This window comes from Malaclemys terrapin, chromosome 7, assembly GCF_027887155.1.
Source record: "Malaclemys terrapin pileata isolate rMalTer1 chromosome 7, rMalTer1.hap1, whole genome shotgun sequence".
In the NCBI taxonomy this organism is placed as follows: Eukaryota; Metazoa; Chordata; order Testudines; family Emydidae; genus Malaclemys; species Malaclemys terrapin.
The window spans coordinates 50,848,205-50,854,065 of record NC_071511.1 but is presented as its reverse complement, the minus strand read 5'-3'; positions in this window follow the sequence as shown (position 1 = coordinate 50,854,065).

Here is a 5,861-nt window from a genome sequence, read left to right as displayed (position 1 = left end):
AGAGGCCCGTTACCAGGGCCATAGAGTCAGTGGAGGACACGTTTGATCCTTAGTCAACAAGGTTCATGCCTCACAAGCCTACAAGATGCCCTTCACCAGTGGGGGGAGGGATAGCTCAGTGGTTTGAGCATTAGCCTGCTAAACCCAGGGTTGTGAGTTCAATCCTTGAGGGTTCCATTTAAGGAACTGGGGTAAAAATCTGTCTGGGGATTGGTCCTGCTTTGAGCAGGGGGTTGGACTAGATGACCTCCTGAGGTCCCTTCCAACCCTGATATTCTATGAGTGCTGTATAGCCTGGACTTCAAAAAGGAATTCATAGTACAAACAGATGCATCAGAATCAGGGCTGGGGCTGTCATTTCAGATGGAGAGGAACACCTGATAGTCTATATCAGCCAGAAACTCTTCCCTGTGAGAAAGCATACTCAGTGATGAATCAGGAGTGCTTGGCTGCCAAATGGGCAAGAGAGAGCCTGCGATACTATCTCCTAGGAAACAAGCTCACGCTAGTTACCAATCACACCCTTGCCTCTGCGCTGACTAAATGTGATGGACGAGTCAAACCAAGGATCATGAGATGGTACCCGTCGCTACACCCATACGCCTTCCGGATACAACACTGGGCAAGAGGTTTGCATCATAACACAGATTTTCCATCTACAGAAGTAGCCTATGACAGTCAAGGCCGGGTCTTGATCTAGCAGAGGAAGAGATGTAATGGGGTCTACAGACCACATACTGAGCTTGGGCAGGAAGAAGGGGAATCTCTCCTGTCTGCCGGTAAGCAGCCCACCCATACCCAGCTGCCAGAGCAGGCAGGCACCCTGGGTGACCAGGTGTCTGGAACACCCGGTTGAAAAGGGACCCTGGTGACTCTGGTCAGCAGGCCATTAAAAGTCCAGTTGGCATCACTAAGGCAGACTAGTCCCTCCCTGTCCTGGCTGGCACCACACTGCACCCCAGAAGCAGCCAGCAGGTCTGGCTCCTAGGCGGCGGTGGGGCACAGGACTGCACGCGCTGCCCCCACCCTGAGCACTGAGAACGTGCAGGTGAGAGCGGCATGTAGAACCTCCTGGCCCCCTCCCCCCCTAGGATCCAGACCTGCTGGCAACTTCTGGGGCACGCACAGCACAGTGCCAGGACAGGCAGGCAGCCTGCCTTAGCCCACCCCCGCTGCGCTACTGACTGGGAGCCATCCGAGGTAAGCCCAACCCCTAAGCCCAGAGCCCTCCCCCCCCTCCTGCTCGCCAACCCCCTACCTCAACCCACAACCCCCTTCCACATTCCAAATCCCTCAGCCCCACCCCCTAGCCTGGAGCCCCCTCCTGCACCCTGAACCCCTGTGATAAATGAAGGGTGGGGGGTAGCTCCCTTTTATGGACCCAACAGCCAGTTAGCTATAAAATCCCTCTTAGTAGCTATTCTCTACTTGCCTTACCTGTAAAGGGTTAAAAGTCACTGTGATGCATAGGTAAAAGGAAGTGAGTGGGCACCTGGCCAAAAGAGCCAATGGGAAGGCTAGAACTTCTTAAAATTGAAACAAGACTCCCCTTTTGTTGTTCTTTGGAGAGAGGGAACAGAACAGCGATGCTGTAAAAAGCTTTGGGACAGGTATGAAAAATCACCAGATCATACCTAGAAACTACTCATTTAAAACCCCAGATATGTAAGTAGATCAGGGAATGTCTAGGAAGATGCAGTTAGGTTTATCTCTTTTTTATTTCTATATGGCTTGTGGACTCCTCTGTGCTAATCCCAAATGCTTTTGTTTTGCTTGTAACCTTTAAGCTTGACCACAAGAAACTATTGTTGATACTTAATCCTTGTATTTGCTTTTTTTAAATGTAGCAATAGCCTGAGTTTCCAGATGTATTTTCTTTCATTTTGTTTTTAATAAAATTTACCTTTTTAAAGAACAGAATTGGATTTTTGTGTCCTAAGAGGTCTGTGCACATGTTGTTTAATTAGCTGGTGGCAACAGCTGATTTCCTTTGTTTTTCTTTCTCAGCTCTTCCCCGGAGTGGGTGGTGAAAGGGCCTGAGGATACTGCACAGGAAGGAATTTCCAAGTGCACCTTCCTGGGTTCTCAAAGGGGTTTTTGCACTTGGGTGGTGGCAGTATCTACCCATCCAAGGTCAGAGAAAAGCTATAATACAAATTTAATACAAGTTTAAATAAAAGTTTAATACAAGCCTGGAGTGGCCAGTAGTGTTAGAATCCTTGTGGGCCCCCACCTTCTGTACTCAAAGTGCCATAGTGGGGAATCAGCCTTGACAACCCCACATTTCTGGCCCCACCCCGGAGCCCACACCCCAGTTAGAGCCCTCACCCCCTCCTGCACCCCAACCCTCTACCCCAGCCCAGTGAAAGTGAGTGAGGATGGGGGAGAGCGAGCCACTGAGGGAGGGGGAATGTAATGAGTAGGGGTAGGGCCTCAGGGAAAGGGCAGGATAGGGGCAGAGCCTCAGGAATTGGGGGGCCTATGATGTTTGGTTTTGAGCAACTAGAAAGTTGGCAACCCTAGGGCACCCAGCTGTGCCCAGTGAAGGAAACAAGGCCTGCTACAAAGGGGACAGAGCAGCAGAGAGACAGAAAGGCCTGGGACAGTGGAGGGACCGCACCCCTGCTCCAGGCTGCCTCCCTGATCACAGCTCAGAGACTGAGGCATGCTTCTGGACGCAGTCAGAGTCAAAGAACTGCCCTGCTGGGGCAAACTAAGGGGATCCAGCAAGTGCAGCAGCGACCCCCCCAGGACCACACCTTGAGCCGGTGACAACTGGTCACTGGAATTCCTGCCTCTGGGTGGCAGCCCTGGCAGCCGGCTGCTCTGGCCCTGGTGGCCCAAGCAGGGCTTTCTGACACACCCGGCGAGGGGGTCCTGCCTCCCACTGTGCCAGGCCCAGCAGGAGAGCTGGGAGTACCTGCGGCCCATGCCAGGACAGGCTGGTGAGTGTGCAGACAGCCAGGCCTGGCTGGTGTCGGTGGAGCTAGCTCACCCGTGGGGTCTGCCAACTGCCCCACACACAGGCTGTCACCTGTCAGAAAACTCGGTTGCTGATCCTGCCTTCTCTCCCCCACTCTGGAGAAGAGCCAGCTGCCACCCCACTGCCATCCCCAAGTCTTGGCGTGTGCTAGTTACCCCACAAGCCTCTACCACCGCTAGGGCCCACCTGTTGAGCCAGCCCTCCCCAGAGTAACTAGCCCCCCTCGCTGAGCCAAGGGGTCTCCTTGCCACCCACTTGCCCTTCATCCCTCTTCTGTCCTGGGCCTCAGGATTATCCCTCCCCCCTCAAGATTCCCTTCTCCTGCCCCCTCCTCCCAGGCTTCTGCCCTCTCCTACTTCCCGACCTCCCTGTATCTCTTGGACCCTCTCCCAGCGGGCCCCTCCTTCCCCAGGAGCTGCTGGCGCTTGCTCCCGTTCTAAACCTGCCCCCACCCCAGACGAGTGTGTCTGCCCCCACGGTGCTGCTGCCCCCTTGGTGCCCATGACTCAGATCTGCCTCTGCCACAGCTCCCCTCCCCTGCTGCCAAACCCCATTGTTCTTCCCCGTCCCCTTGGGATCAGCTCTCTTCCGCCCTGGGTGCCTCATGCCTCGCCTGAGGGTTGCAGCCTTCTCTTCCTCCCCTCTCCTGTCCAGCCCATTCTGCCCACTGCAGCAAAACTCTCCTCCCTTGGCCCACCATGGGGCTCCTGTCTGCTCCCTGCTCAGATCCACCCACCAGCCTCCGCCCACAGCGAGCCCATGTGCCTCATCCTCTTCCTGAAGGCTCTGCCTGGTGCTGCCTTGGCGTAACCCCCAGCACGCCCATTCCACCAGCTCCATCCACCTCTCCGAGCCCATGTCTGCTCTGGGTCGCGTCACTGAGTCATCTTCCCCAGGGATCATCCTGCAGGACCAGCCTCTCTGACCCAGGACAATGAACCCCATCCATAGCCTCATCCTCACACTGCACTTCTTGCTGCCAGCTGTCCGCTCCTGCTGGCCTCATCCATCCCCTGCTAGCTGCCTCTGAGCAGACACCACCACTCTTGGGATTTGCCTGCAAAACGCTGTGTGCATCGATGCACTGGAGCAATAACACTGTCGGCATTTTAGAGCCGCTACCGTTCTTCCCAAAGGGCCCAACCCTGCAGACCCATACGCACAGGAGCAGCCCTCGCCCTACGCTCCAGTGGGACTGCTCCCCAAATGAGGGTCACGATGCCGGACCGGGCCTGGTAGTGCGTCATGCACAGTGGAAGGAAGGGGAAGGTGTTGGAGGTTCAGGAATTGGACTGTGGAGGTTGAGCATGGAGTGGAAGGCTGGCCCCTACCCTGAGAGCCAGATGACCAGGATTCAGTTCCCAGCTTTGGTTCACTCCCTGTGTGAGCTTTGGTCTGTCACTGTTCCTCTGTTCCCATCTGTAGAACAATAATTATACCTCATAGAGAGCATCAGTGGCTCTCAACACATGGCATAATTGTGCATTTCCCTTGCACCGCCGTGAGGCAGGGCAGGACTAGCATCCCCACTGCACAGAGGCTAAGTGACTTGTCCAGGGTCACACTGGAAGCCTGTGACAGCCCAGGAAGTTCACCATGGGTGAACCTACCCTAGTACAACTCTTATGCATGGGAGGGTGGGGCATGAGGATCAGTCTCTTCTGGATTGGGGGCTCAGATATGCTGGTCATGGGGGCCAGATACCCAAGATAGCAACAGAGCCTTGAAAGGCAGAGGGAAGGCTGCCCTTCTCAAACCAGGCCACTGACACTCCAAAACTCAACCCCCTGGAGACTCACTTAGCTGGTTATGGCAAAGGGGGGCCCAGGTTTGCATGGAATGGGAGCCCTGGCTGCTGAGCTCTTGTAGGCCAAGGATCAGGGCAGATGAGGCAATGACTGGTAGGGTTGTGAAATCTGCCAGGGAGGACGTGGTTTATAGCTGCACTGTGCAGATCCTGGAGTCCAGATTTCCCCACTAGGCAGCAGACACTGACTGCTACCAACCATCTCCCCACTCCCCAGCCCTGCGCGGTGTTTATGGAGAGCTCCCTGTGTGCCCTAGGTGCCTTTCACACTCATGGACCCGCAGTGAGCAAGGGAAGGAAAGATCCTCCAAGTCCCAGACAAATCCTTCTTCTCCACCCTTAGAACTGGGGGCCCGATTTCCCCCTCCCTGTGGTCTCTTGAGCCAGGTCAGTGACTGCTACCTGCTAGTCACACTCCCTGTTCCCCAGGGACATGTCTCTCAGCAGGCCAAGAGGACAGCTAGGGCTGCTCTACCCTTTTCTCTTCGCCCAGGCTGCCTGGCGGTTCAGGGGGGTGAGATCTTACTGCTGCAGCTACACCGAGGGGATAGGATCAAGGTGTCTCATACCGGTATAGCTTATTCCCCTTATCTGTGCTGGGGCAGGGCCCAGGAGCCAACTGTGGCCACGGACAAGCACGTGGTGCTGGCTCGGCCTAGGCCCACCACTGGCACCATCCGGGTGCAATTCCAAAGTCTGCTTGGGTCAGTGGTACATTGCAGGGCTGCTGGCGGCCCCTGCCCAGCTGGGCCATAGCACCCACTTTATTAACCCCACACGGGACATTTGTTCTGGGCTGAAGTATTGCAAATTCCTGAAAATAAGAACAACTGATAATCATTGTAAAGCACCGCAGGACAGCTGCACATCCAGCTGTGCCAAGCACGTTCAGGCTGCAACAGAGACAGTTTGGGCTACAACGAAGATCATTTGGCATTTCAGAGACAGTTAACAGAAGTCCTGGTGCGGTTCACAATGGAAACTGGCTTTAACCTCAGACTCCGGACCATTTCCCGCTCTCATCCTCTGCTGCCACCACGTGGCCATCTCCCCACAATAAAACTACCGTAG